The 14,383-nt window shown below is 43.4% G+C and overlaps 1 protein-coding gene across 3 annotated transcripts in view; it reads right to left on the reverse strand.

The window, feature by feature from the left end:
• The window catches only part of SNX16 (sorting nexin 16), a 711,763-nt gene that overhangs the window by 463,420 nt on the left and 233,960 nt on the right, over nt 1-14,383 (reverse strand). The gene's annotated exons all lie outside the window — the stretch shown is intronic.

Raw genomic sequence — 14,383 nt, forward strand, 5'->3', positions numbered from 1 at the left:
TACGGAGTGTCTTTGTTAGTTGATTGAGAGAGAGCATGAGCTTTGTTTAAGAGCAGAGGAGAAGTTGTGGGTCCTGAAGTACCTTTTTGCTATCTCTGGTTTGGATGCCAGTCCAAGGAGTGTCTTCGGTGTGTCCCGGGCTGTGATGTTACCGGGGTTGGGTCTTGAAGATTATCTAGCTGTATGGTTCTACGCACCGAAAGAGTTTTTACTCTCGAGACCTCTGATTTATCCAGATCACTACTGTCTTTTCTTGGTGCTGGAATCTGTTGAGCGATATCACTGACTTTCCCACTCTTTGTTGGATTTTGAAGACCTGAGTCGACCAGGTGGGTCTGTGCAGATGTGTGGAATTGGGGTGATAAGAAGCATGGGTTTGGAGAAGGGCTGGTTACAAGTGGGACGTCTGAAGTTGTTTGTGACTCTGCTTCACATTCAACTTGAAGATTAGCGATGGTCTGCGAGTCATTTAGCGGAATAATCAATTGCCCACTTCTTTTTGTCTGTGGATTTGCTGGCGTTGAAGTGGTCTGCGGAAAAGGGTCCTTTAAAGAGGGACCTTTAGTCAACGTAGAGGTCCTTGGCTTGGGCGTCATCAATTTTCCTAGAGGACATTTTATTAGAGCAACATTTTATTAGAGCAAGCATTCATTTACTTGGAGGTTGGTTGAAGGGAGTCTTGGATTTGATACAATCTTTTCATCAGTCCTCATAAGTTTATAAGAGGACTGGCTGTAGAGGACTGGCTGTTCAGAACTGCTTCTAATATCTCTGCATCCCAACAGTTTGTTTCTGTTGCTAGTACGGGGGTTACCCTGCTTATTAAAAAAGTATAAGCGGAGTCATGAGTTGTTTTGCCCCCGTCTTTGGTCAAGGATATAATCCTTTTGCCACTTTAGCTGCTTTTGATTTGAAACAGATTCTTTTTGTAAACCAGTAAGGCGGGCTCGGTTTTTGTTTTTTTTCACTGTGGCCAATTCCTTTGTTCTGAAAAGTGGCAATTCCAGTCGAGATCTGAGACGTTTCTTTGAGTTCAATACATGTTTTATGGCCTGTATTCCTAATCCATTTTTCAGCGTTGCCCGTGTGACGTCTTCGCTGCAGCCACCGGAGCTAATGTTTCAATTTTCAAAGCTCTGCGTGGGGGTGGTGCACGTCGTTTTCTCCATTGGCTCTGCAGGCTTGATGAGTTGAGAAGGCAGGTCCACTCCTGCATCGGAGTGAACTTGCGGTCTGATCGTAATGGTGGCCAGAGTTCCAGTCGAGACACCACCCGGGGCCAGCACCAAGACGTCCCTATCAGTTGAAGGCGACGGCACTACAGTGTCGGAGGGGGATCTCCCTCCGGGTCAGCCCATCGCAGGTCTGGTCGCCGCAGCAGGCCCGGGTGTACACCCCGTTGCCGCCCACCACAAGGACTCGCTCTTCCCCGAAAGACGTCCACCACAGCACCACGCACCACCCCAGCTGCCAACACAGATCCCCTGCGGGGATAACCAGTAAGCAGGCTAAAGGAGGGCTTCTGGCAGGGGGGTGAAAGACTGATTGTCTAGAGATTATAGGTGGGAGAGGCTGGAGGTTAGATGTTTGCAGAATCAATTGCGTGTCCTGTAAACCCAGACTAGGCTTAGAAGGATCTGCAGTCCTCTGCGGCGCGCCATCTTCATTTTCCTCAGGTTTCCACGTGATGGTATTTCTGTTTGTCAAAAGAGCGAGGAAGCGCTTTGATGCTTCAGCTGATGCTTCCACTGTCAGTGTTATTTCAGAGATCAAACGCTGGCGAGTGCTACGCAGCCACCGGCATTCCTCGCTCTGAGGAGGAATTAGTGGAATTGTCGGAAGGGCAGTCCTCGCAGCCAAGCCAGCCATGACTGCAGGACTGCCACTCACTGCCGCTCCGCATCTGCTCCGCGTGGTTTAGAAGTCTTTATGGAGTTAGTAGAGGCTCCACCTTTAAGAAAGGGTGACGGGGAAAACAGAGCCAACAGAGAATTCCTGCTGGACTGCCACTCGCTGCCACTCCACTCTGTATTACATTTTATCAGGGCTATGAACACTGCAACAACGGTGACTGTGTGGACAGAAGAGGAACCGTAACTGCGCCTGTTGAAACAAAGGTTTAAAAACGAGGATGCGTGATGTCCCTGGTTTTGTACAATTTGTATGTGGCAGATATGGACCTTAGTTTGTCTGGTCTCAATTTCTTTCCCCCTAAAATAGGCGATGTTGGTATAAGATGGCTCTCATATGCAGATGACACCTTTATGATGGACAAGACTGCTATATGCCTTCAAGAATTGTCAGACACTTTGGGTACTTATGCCAGTCAAAATGATCTTGTTATTAACATACATAAGTCTAAAGTTATGATAATTTGTTCGCAACCAAACAAAAAGAAAAGACCATATGGATGGAAGATTAATAATGAAGGATTGGACGTTGTTGATGTCTAAACGTATTTAGGAACCCCCATGACTAACCATCCCACGATTTCATTGTATGAGAAAATAATGTCTTGTAGGAAGAAGGCACCTTGCTGTTAATGGTGACTATTCTATTGAGGGGTTCATTGAAATTTATAAAAGTAGTCTTGTGCCTGGAATATTGTATGCCTTGGAGGCTCTGGAAGAAAAATGTGTCAGATGGTTGGATAGATTGGAGGGCAGGTTCTGGAGTCCAGTACTTAAGCATTCCCATTTGACCTACTGTTCGCTTAGGAGAAGCTATGGTGATGCACAAAGTCTGAAGAAGCCAATAAGGTCATGTGCCTTGCACTTAGCTCTACACATGAAGAGGATAGACAACTGGAGAAGGGTCCCTGCGGTCCCTCAAAGCAGTTCAGCCAAGGGTCCACCAGGACAAAGCATTTTCGCCACCTGACACTATATGGGGCTTAGGCCTAGTAAGGTCTTTGCTATTTTCTGGGACTGATAGGGCGACAAATGCCGAGGTCGGAGCACCCAGGGCTCAGTGAGGCAGTCTGATTGGCCTATCAAGACTAAACTCTTTAGTTGGGTGAGAGGTAGCTAGACCGCCTTTGCGCACTCCAGCATATACACTACCTGTGATTTAAATGTTAGAATTATTTCCTGTTAAAATGCACATTGGTGTAGTAATTTTGATGCGTTTAATCAGGGGGATGTACGTCGTTTAGTCAAGGTAGTGAACAAGGGCCTCTGGATACAAGGAGGGGACCAAAATACATGTAGAATAATTGCAAGAATCCCTGTCACCTCTGAGAATGTCTCAAATTGATTTTGTATAATATGCAGGGTCTAAACACGCAGAGGAAGAGAGCCCAACTCTTTTGTAGATTAAAAGAGCAACAGGTGGTTGTGGCGTGCCTCCAAGAGACACATCTGAAAAAAAAGGTGAGGAGACTAGGGTCCATGCCAAATTATTCCTGTACCAATATTTCAGTAACTGCAAATATAAGAAATGTGTAGTGGCGATATTTATTAAGGCTAGATTACAATTTCAATTAGAACACACTAAATCCCATAAAGAAGGTAGGAAAGTCATATCTGGTTGACTAAAGGGCTCCCAATTGACCGTAGCGTCAGTTTATGGCCCAAATACCTGAAAGAATGAATTCTGTTGTTCCTTTCTCCAAGAGCTAGGGACATTCGATACAGGACTTATAGAAGCTGGTGATCTCAATTTGCCCCTAGATGCGAATTGAGATGTTTCAAAAGGCTCTTAATTTAGCAGCACCCAACCCTCCAAGAACCTCTTTAACCAAATCGAAAGATGCCACCATGTTGGACTCCGGGAGACATGCCCACCGTAATGAGAGGGATTACACTTCATTTTGCACACACATCAAATCTACTTTAGGAGTGATTATGTGTTAACTAGCAAGGTTACTCCCCATGACGGAGGCGGTTAGCATAGGTGACATAAGATTCTCGGATCATAACCCAGTGCAAATAACTACATTCCCAGGAGCCCAGACCTATGCAGTGGGAACTCAGTCCTGTGCTGATAAATGACGCGGTCATACATAAAGTAGGTGGGAGAAATTGGGGGCTACTTTGTAAATAACCCCTCTGGAGAGGTTACTGAGATGACATAGTGGGGAACATTTAAGTCATACATGAGAAGCCATCTAATATCTAAAGCTGAAAATATTATAAGTTAAGGAGAGAGCAAAGCCACATTTTGTCACAAGATTTGAGGGGGAAGTAGGAAGTATAAAGAGCCTGATGCACCCGCTGATAATTTTGTGAGCTCCAAAGCATCCAATCCCAAAACGATATGCTGCAAGCCTCCAAAACTGAGCTGTCCTTACTTAAAACAAGTATGAGAATGGCGATAAAGCTGTCAAAATTCTTGCCTTGAAGCTTAAAAACAACAGCAGATCCAAACAAATTGTTCAGTTGCAGGGTCTCAGGGGTAGGGATGGTACATACAGCAAAAGAGAAACTCAGGGAATTTAATAAATATTACTACACCCTACATGCATCCGGACATAGCTGCCCGACCACTCAGACCACAACTGAGCAGCAAGATCTGCTTAATAGTGGTAGAGGCAACTGGTACCTCACCTGGAGGGACTCCCTTTTGGGGACAAGGATTCCTATTCCGATGATGAACTCCCTAGAGAACATTCTAAAATAACCTCTTCAAAAACTTCCTGTGAAAACCTATATGTAGAGAAAACCAGCATCTTCTACTGTTGACAGGAAAATGGTAATGCTTTCTTTAGATACAAATTCCCATGCAACTGGGATGAAGAAGATGACATTCGGAGGAGAGGAGAAATTGCTGGAGACAGAGGGAAAGGAACACAGTTGTGCTGGGGAAGCCTCACCACTACGTAATTACTGAAAACGGAGGAGTCTGGAGACACAAGGGAAGAATCCGCAAATTACAAAAAGGCTGAAATGCTGGTTCAGGAGAGGCTAGGTGTGCCGCATCCTGAAGTTGTGAAAGTGCATGAAGGTGAGAGAGATGCGCTGCAACTTTTAGTGAGGAGACGGAGAGAACGGAGTTGGACATGTGGCGTCCTAGATCAGAGAGAGAAATCCAGAGAGTGGTGGCAGGACCACGGACGACCCATGGTGGATCGGGGGTCCCCCACAACAACACCAAAACTACTTTGCAAAGGCAAGCATGGAGTAAGCCGGTACCCAAGTTACTGAACAGCCATCCCAGAAGACGAGACCGAGGAACAGATATTAAAAGAAAGCGAGCAGCCAAACTGAGAAAAGAGAACCAGCCAAGAATGAGTGGAAAACCATGCGACATACCTAAGAGCATCAGGTTATAGGAAAAAGTGAATTACTGGAGTGTGCATACTCGCCCTAGTCAAAATAAGAGACTGTGCTACTAAACCCCAGAAGCCACTGGGAACCGTTATGGGACCAATCATACTTTTCCCAGACCAAGGGACAGTTCTACTAAAACCCAAATAAGTAAATGATAATCATTATAGGAGTATTCCTTATCGTCCCAGTCAAGAGAAAGATATGTTGTGACATTGTCACCAAGAAGAGTAAAGGGGAATAATTATTGGAATACTCGTACTCATCTCAGTAAAGAGGAAGACATTATAAGATTGTTGCAAAGAGGAGTGAATGAACATGGCTACTGGAGTGACGAAATTTTTAACAGTCAAGACAGAGAAAGTAGAAGCCAAGAAGAAAACCAAGTTATAAACGAGGAACCTGAGAATAAGATTGGAATAAAATAGATGTCCAAGAAGAGAGATTAACAGAAGCCCAAAGTAGTCTAGGATGAGATGTACGAATTGATAAAAATAGTTACCAGAGATCTAAATATCAACTATTAAATGTGTTGGTGGAGAAACCAAGACCCAAGAGAAGGGAGTCATTCTCTGGTCTTTAGTTATTAGATTTGTGATCGGGTTAGAAAGGTTTAGTTCAGGTGGTGAACATCAGTGTCCGCGTCCTTCTGACCCTCTACACTCCCTCACACAAAGCATTTGCAGGCAAGCTCTTGCCTCTGCTACATGGCTCATTTAATCATTTATCGTTGAATGGAGTTTCATTGCTAACTATGGGCGAGACTTAGATTGCTACAATCCACAAGGAAGGTGTGACCATACTTTGTGCAGCGTCCTACCACCCCTTTAGTGGTGTTGAATACAGATATAAAGATGTATGCACAACATATTAACAGGCTAGATCCCATATCTGGTTAGGGCAGAGCAATAAGGAGAGGCAAAGGGAAGGCAGGCAGTGGATAATGTTAGGAAGATAGTGGGCTTGATTGATGTTGCACATAAAACTCAGAATCCATCCATGAGCCTTGCCCTGGATTCAGAGAAAGCATTCAACCATGTCGAATGGCCCTTTCTCAGGGCAGTGATGGACCAAATCAAACTCAGCGAGGAATTCATAAGGGGAGTATTTGCACTATACTCATTCCCTACGGCAAAGGTCTCAACTAATGGATATCTTTTGCAAGGGTTCCATCTATCCAGTTGTACCAGACAGGTTTGCGCACTCTCCTAATTGCAGTTTGCCGTGGCGGTTGAACCGCTCACCACAAAAATTAGAATGGAGGACTCCCATCTATGGCATCAGTTATTGGGGGAATACACACTTATTTGCAGATGAAATCATCTTAACTTTGACTGAGGCAGAGTCTGCTATTCCAGAGTTGCTCCGACTCCTGCAACTCTCAGGTTTTAAAATAAATGCGAAGCGTTAAACATCCATCAAAACAAGCCCAGAATAGATTGCCTGGTTACATGAGACTGCTCCCATTGGATGGGTCAAAAGAAGTATAAAGTATTTGGGCAACTATCTGGCAACGCATTACGCCACCCTATACAAAGCCAACTATCCTAAGCTTTTTGAAAGTATTAGAGCTGGCTTGCGCTCATGGTGTACATATGCAATATTATGGTTTGGCAGGATTACCTCTATCAAAATGAATATTCTGCCCAGGCTGCTATACGCCTTCCAATCCCTGCCAATAAATATCCATGCTCAAGCTCTTAAAAGGCTGCAACAGGCGATCCTAGCTTTCACATGCCAACATTCCATGCACAGAGTATCCAGTACAACGCTATACAGAACTAGGTATACACAATTGCTTTTCAGGACTAGGTGGACCCTCATTCGTGAAGAGGCTGGACTTTGAGTAGGTAGCGGTTGGCCCCTTAGATACATGCTCTGGCAGCCGAAAAAAGGACAGGTACCTCAGTAGGTTACGAATTCCCAACTATCAAAGCTACTTGCAGGTGTGGGATGGTATACTCACTAGGCTAGGCCTTTCCGCATTTCAGGTCTCTGTTGACTCCTGTCTACTAGTTTCAAACCAGCATATGATGGGAAGGCATTCAGCAGATGGAATGGAGGGGGTGCGAGTATCTGTTCTACTTATTTGAGCAAGATCAAATGATATCCTTTGAAGGTATGTTTGGGCTGAATGAAGGGGAATATTTCCACAACTGGCTATTGAAACACTGGACCCAGCAAACACAATACATTGGCTGCTACCCCTGACAACATTTGAGAGAATAACTTTTTTCCTTGACACAATCTTAATAACTCAATTGTATGCTTGCTTAAACTCTGGCCTCAATGAAGACTTATCATCCTATACCCTGGCTTGGCACAAAGATTTAGGAATTACAATATCTGACCGTAGGTGGGGTATGCTTTGGAGAGGGCTACACAAAACTACCCCTAGCGTGGAATATCTAGAGAAAGGGTTCAGGTTCCTGGCTAGAGGCTCTATCACCCGAGAAGAACAGAGCACATGGGAGCAGGGAATGGGGGTTTATGCTTGCAGGGATGTGGCGGGGAGGCATGTACATGCACTGTGGCGAGTCAGAAGGATGCAGATTCATTGTGGGCATTGTAGTCAGTGTTTTCATAAATTAATATTGTCCATCTCTCTTCATCTCTATGGGTGTTCCATGCCTAGTTTAAAAACTGAAGTGCTCATCTGTCAGTCGTGATTGTCCAAACAAAATAGTAACACTCAAAACTACGCTCACTGACCCTACCACTATGCAAAATTAAATTAAATCAGGAGGAGTCCCTTCTCTTGAGGTACTCCTAGTACCAGACCTACTGTATGTGAATCACAAAAAATCTCTTGAAAAGATTCTTGAAACTTGAGGTGAATCTTCTGGGATACTCCTAGTACCGACTTTTCAATAGATGAATTATGAATAGTCTCTTGTGATTCTCCACATTTAAACTCTTTAATTCCTTAATTGGACTGCCTGGCTTTCTTGCTTCACCTCATATGCCTCTAGGGATTCTCTTATTACTCCTTGTTTCTGATTTGGGATTCTCAGCATGGGCTTTTACAGTCTGTTGATATACTTTATTCAAGCTCATATCTGGTTTCCCTATTTAAACTTATTTTGACTGTATACAGGATGTCGAATTAACTTTCCCTTTTCCCAGAATAGCTTTCTCTCTTCTAATTCTCCTTCTGTATTTAACCATTCAACAGTTCGCTTCATACAATTATTGCTCCTCGGTTCGCTTTTACTCCAACTCAACTCTTTTTCAGATTTGGTACTGAAACGAGTAATGATTGTTAGAATGATCCTTTGGTGTCTTCCTATGCCTACCGTTCTGTGGGATATTTCGACCCACTCAGATGTCCCATGCTTCACTACATCACTTGCTGCATTGGGGCAAGAAACAACACAAAATGGCTGTGCTGACCCCTGTGCGCGCCAAGATCCCTAAACTGTGTTTTTCAACAAACAGAAAATGGCTGCACCACCCTGTCGACACATATTTCAGGTGGGGTGGAACACAGTAATCACTGCAGGAGTATGCCAGTGTGCTCTGCAACATTTGATATGAAGAAAAGGAAAGAAGCAGCATTACTTTGCTGTAAACCCAAAATGCCTCTTTAAAATGTCCGCTTTTCAACCTTAAAAAGTGCTGTTTTGGTGCTAAATCCATCATTTCTACTGAACCACTGTGATTAAAAAGGACCTGCAATGCCGAGGATCAGTCTTGAGTCTCAGAGGAACCGGGCCTCAATTGAATGACAGCTCATATCAAAAGTATCTTTGAAAAAGCAACCCAGGGACTTTGTTTTTCATTTACACGGGAAACGCAGCTATTTCTTTGCAACAAGTCGCAGCTATTTCTTTGCAACAAGTATCAAGAAAACGATTTTCTACTGTTAAAAACCACCTATCAACTGTTTAATTCCATCAGTTTAAAGTAAAGATTTAAAAGGTGAAACTCAAAGCTAAATTCAGTCTGAGTTAATAAACTATATAAAAAAACCTGCTCTTCCAGTGCAAGCCCTGAGAAAGGGCGAGACCTCAACTGCTGGAACAGGAAAAGGCTAATTGCTAGCTGGATGCTTTGAATCCCCAGGACAATGGGGCTTTTCAAGTCACATTAGACATTTGTCTTTGCCCCAGGCTAAGACAATAGCAGGCCAATACACTCACCCTTCCAGTGGGAGGGGCAGGAAGCTTCACTCACAAGGGAGAGGCCCCTCATTCTACTTCAAATGGATTGAAATGTGCTTACACTTGGGAAAAAGACCAAAAAACTGACAAGTGACATTTGGTTTAGAATGCCTATTTTGCAACTGAACTTTCAATACATTTAACTTGGCAGCAAAAATGGTAGACTTGGTAGGACTCAGTACTGGATAAGGAACAGAAGTTATAAAGAATGACCAATTGCGCGAAAAGTATTAATGTGGCGAATATAACATTTTGTACACATCCCAGGGGTAATTGGGCATCTATGTACTAAATTGGGAAATGTTAGGCCAAATCTTTCATGGTTAAAATTGCTAAAAAGGTAGCAGAAAGACTAAACCAAGTCCCACAGACTTGGGATTTGGATTGAAAAGTAACCCACAAAATATGTAACCTGTGTATCTGATTTTCTTAGAGGTCATAACTACATAAATATATATTTGTGGGAAAGTTAGATTTTGGTCCCAATAGCTAGGGGAGGTTTCTGGACATAGTAAAAGTAACACCATAAACATGACATCCTTTTCTGTCACCCAGTCAGCGGAGAGGAAGGCAGAGATTATGCTTTTGCCGAACCCTAGCATTAGGGGTGTGGACATTAAGCCTGCCCCTGTCATAATTTAGTGGGGTCATTTGGCAGGATAAGTAACGGAACCTTACAGCACACAGACACCGATTCCTGACTTCTTCCTGAATTTCTGCATGGCGCCCTGTCCCTGATTCATCCTACCTGTTCCTGATCTTCCTTACAAAGCAAAGGCCACAGCATTGCTGAACTCCTTTTCAGCTAGCCCCACATTCTGAAGCAATCCCAAAAATTCAAGGGAAGCATCTTGATCCAACTGGCCTGCTACTACTAAATGCATGCCTGCTGCAAACTCACCATCCCACTGATCTCCAGTCTCCAGTAACCAGTGCAGTCTCCAGAGCAGTCCGGTGATCAGAACCGCCCAACTGAGCCTAACCCACCAGATGTCCCCTGCTGTCCTTGGTTAGACCCCATCCGTGTGATGACCAGAACCCGTGACGGTCCAATATCCTAAATTAAAGTGGACTAAGTATTTTTTTATTTTTTTTATTTCTTGTTTTCAATCAAAAAAGAGATTTTTTACAAGAATACTTCGAAATATAAGTAAAATATGAAAAAAATAAGTAAAATACATGAAATACATTAATGCCATCATAATTTTTACAATATATTATAATATGACCTTAAGCCTCATGAACTTAAGCATATTAGTGCATCTGACATGTAATTGTAACTAAGACAGATTTTATAAAAGAATCAAGTGTCGCATGGTGTATACAAGCTAAGATTGTTCAGAAACTCAACAGAAGCAATAAATAAACTCATATTCGTTGAGTTTAGCAGATAGGCCCATCTCATATTCTGTTGTACATTAGCAACCACAGTCATGTGTTTCTTGTATGCATTGTTCCTTAATGGGCACAGCGCAGGGCATTCCACTACTATGTGTTCTAAAGTTTCTTTTTGTGATATCTTTTGGCAGAACCTACAAAAGTTATCTGACTTGTCTATTTGTTTCCGCTGTGCCAGCAAGTCTCGGGTGGACTGTAAGTATCAATAGGAAGCAGAGAAAATCATAGCATACCTTGTCTTGTTTTGTTCCATCCCAATCTCTAAGTCATCCTATCCTTACCTTAAGAACTTGTAACATTGTCAGTACCATTCTTGAAACCTTGCCTTTGATTCCTTGCGCTAGTGCTAATGCTTTAAATATTTTGTCTTGTGAAATCCTAAACCCTTAAATCCTCCCTCGGATTGAGTCTGCCAGGGTGGGCACATTGGTGCTGGTGTTGGTTCCGCGGATCAACTCTAGAGCTTACTGTGTTTCAATCTGGTAACCTAGCCTGAATGCCCTAGTGTAAAGTATAACTATCCTTGTAAATATTGATTTCTGTTTTCTTATTTATTATTTTCCAAAAACGCCCCTCTTTCAACATTGCATAACTCACTCAATTTAAAAAAGACTTAATTTCAACTCTGGATTATACCCAAGACCTGCAGCTACATCCCAACCTAAAAGCCGCACTCCAAATCAGTATATTTCACCCAAAAATCGTTTGGTCATTTTTAGGCGGGAATCCGCATTTCTGCAAAGTTTTACACGTGTGATTTTCAATTTAAATTATTTCCAAACTTTCAAATTCAGATTCAAAGTGCATACTTTTGCTCAAACTATAGCTCATGATTGTTAGTATCCTGTCAATGTAACTCCCATAGAAATTTGTATTGAATTAAGGATTCTTGCACACTTTTCATTGTTTTGCTAAGCCATTTTCGAATGTAATTAAGATTTCCAACCCATTTTTCTCTTGTTTGGGAGGGTAGGTTGTATTCAAATTCCGTTGACTGTTCTTTATTCCTGAATACCTTCTGCTTCCTTATATCGATTCAGAATTGCTTATTGGTGGTTTGAGGAATATTGCATGGGGAAATCCTAATCAAAGTGCTATCCTTCCAAACAAGCCAAAAGTGTTCTTTTCTCTGATGTTTTATATTCTGTGTTGCTAAAAGTGAATTTAAGTGCCTTACATACCTTATTATCTGTTATTGTCACCACATTGGTGATTGCTGCTCCCTATTCAAAAGTATATGTTTAATGTGTATTTTAAATAAATAAATATTACCTTTACCAACCAGCCCGATTCCTGGTCCATGGTGGCCTGGGGAATTTTGAGAAGGGGTGATATGAGTGGTATATCACTCAGAATATTGAACCTATAGACATAATAAAATAAGCATTTCAGCTGCACGCTACATACTAGGCTGAGACCAGGGTGTATCGCCTGATTGAAATACTGAACAGTTCTCCCAGTTAATTTCCTGATGATAGAAGAACCTCTGTGGGAGCCTTTGTTGCTGTAGCTCCAATGCTGTCCAGACTGATGTCGTCTCACCGGCTTCGGCATCTCATTTCTTGTTTTTTCCCGTTCCTGCACAGTACTGTGGTCCATCCTGCGCTTGACTTTACTGACTGGTGCTTCCAGTCGGCAGTGGTATCGGCAACGTTACCTGGACACCTGTTCAACCAAGGATTCCTATCCTGGTCTTGCCACCACCTTTGGATGGGCTCTGGCTCTTTTGCTTTCTCTGGCACTACCCTGGCTTCAGCGCAACACCGGATACGCTTACGTGAATTTGAAACTCGCAGGTCCTGGAGTCTCTCTATGGTTCGATGTACACGGCTTGGGGAACTCACCTGCTGGTGCATATATATATAACATTACTCGCCGTAATCGGATTCGAAAATGGGCGTCAACACAGGGTGTGCCAGTAATACTATCCCTAGTGTGACGTCCACTGTACCCGTGATCCCTCATGTGTGTAGGACCCTCAGATTGTATTTTTATCTGACATGAGGTAGCATGAGGAGTAGCGCGAGTACAGATTATCCAAGCAGATAGATAGGAAGATAAGACTACAAGCATCCATGCGTCTTCTCTCAGAGGGGAGGAAGGGCGGGTCGCAATGTGAATCTAAGCAGATACAAGCATCAGAAATACGATTACGGTGAGTAATGTATCCCTTCTGAGGCTTCTGGAATCTGCTTAGATCACATGCTGTGCATAGATTAGCGAGCAGTGTTAGAAGGAGGTGGGATGTGAGAAGGGTCATGAGCAAACAGATGTCTTAGAACAGCTTGTCCCACTTGAGTATCTGTCTTGGAATGAGCGTCAATGCAGTAATGCTGAGTAAAAGTGTGAATAGAGCTCCAAGTAGCTGCTTTGCAAATGGTGTCAAGGGGTACATTTGCAATGATAGCCAGAGTGGCCCCAATGCCTCTTGTAGAGTGGGCTCTTGGCGTAAAAGGCAGAGTCTTTTCAGACAGGGAGTAACATAGTTGGATACAATTGACTATCCATTTGGAGATGGCACCTTTAGAGACACGATCTCCTTCTCTGCCTGTAGCTACGGAGACAAACAGTTGGTCTGTTTTCCTTAGCGGTCTGGTCTTGTCTACATAGTAGAGGACCGCTCTTCGCACATCTAGAGTGTGTAGTTTCACCTCAGCAGAGCTCTTGGGTTCTTGGAAGAAAGCTGGAAGCTTGATGGACTGGTTAACGTGGAATTTAGAAATAAACTTAGGTGAGAACCTAGGGTGTGTGTTCGTAGAACCAGTTTATCCTTATGAACAGTAAAGAAAGGATCCTGCACTGACAGAGCCTGAATTTCACTGACCTTTCTTATGGATGTAATGGCTACTAAGAAGGCAGTTTTATAGGTCAGGTGTTCGAGACTGGCTTTATGCATGGGTTCAAAGGGTGGGCCCATGAGCTTAGTAAGCACCACATTACGGTCCCAACAAGGTGGTGGGTTAGAAATTGGAGGGTGGAGTCTCTTTACCCCTTCCATGAAGGCTTTAACCACTGGTACTTTCCACCACGAAACCTTGTTGCGGGAAGTGGTGTAGGCTGACAGCGCTGCCAGGTGTACCTTGAGTGAGTTAAATACCAGCCCTGCATCCAGCAGGTGGAGCATGTAAGTGACAATATTGGAAGGAGTGCAATCAACCAGGTTGATTTGCTTATTCTGGCACCAGATAACAAATCTTTTCCATTTATCAAAGTAACAGTACCTCGTGTTAGGTTTCCTAGATTCCTTTAGGATGTGTATACATCTGTGTGGTAAGTTGAGATGTCCAAACTCTGACTTCAGGAGCCATGCTGCCAGGTTCATTGAGTTGGGTTGAGGATGCACTGTTTGACCTTGGTGCTGGGACAGTAGGTTGTACCAGCACAGGAGCTTAATGGGTTCGCACACCGCTAGTCTGCGTAGGAATGGGAACCATGGTTGCCTCGCCTACATGGGAGCAACTAGGATGAGCGTCATCGATTCCCTGTTCATCTTGTTGACCACCTTCCTCATGAGAGGGGTTGGTGGAAAAGCGAAGGCAAACATTCCTGACCAGT

Source organism: Ambystoma mexicanum, chromosome 5q (assembly GCF_040938575.1).
Source record: "Ambystoma mexicanum isolate Mex_15411 chromosome 5q, UKY_AmexF1_1, whole genome shotgun sequence".
In the NCBI taxonomy this organism is placed as follows: Eukaryota; Metazoa; Chordata; class Amphibia; order Caudata; family Ambystomatidae; genus Ambystoma; species Ambystoma mexicanum.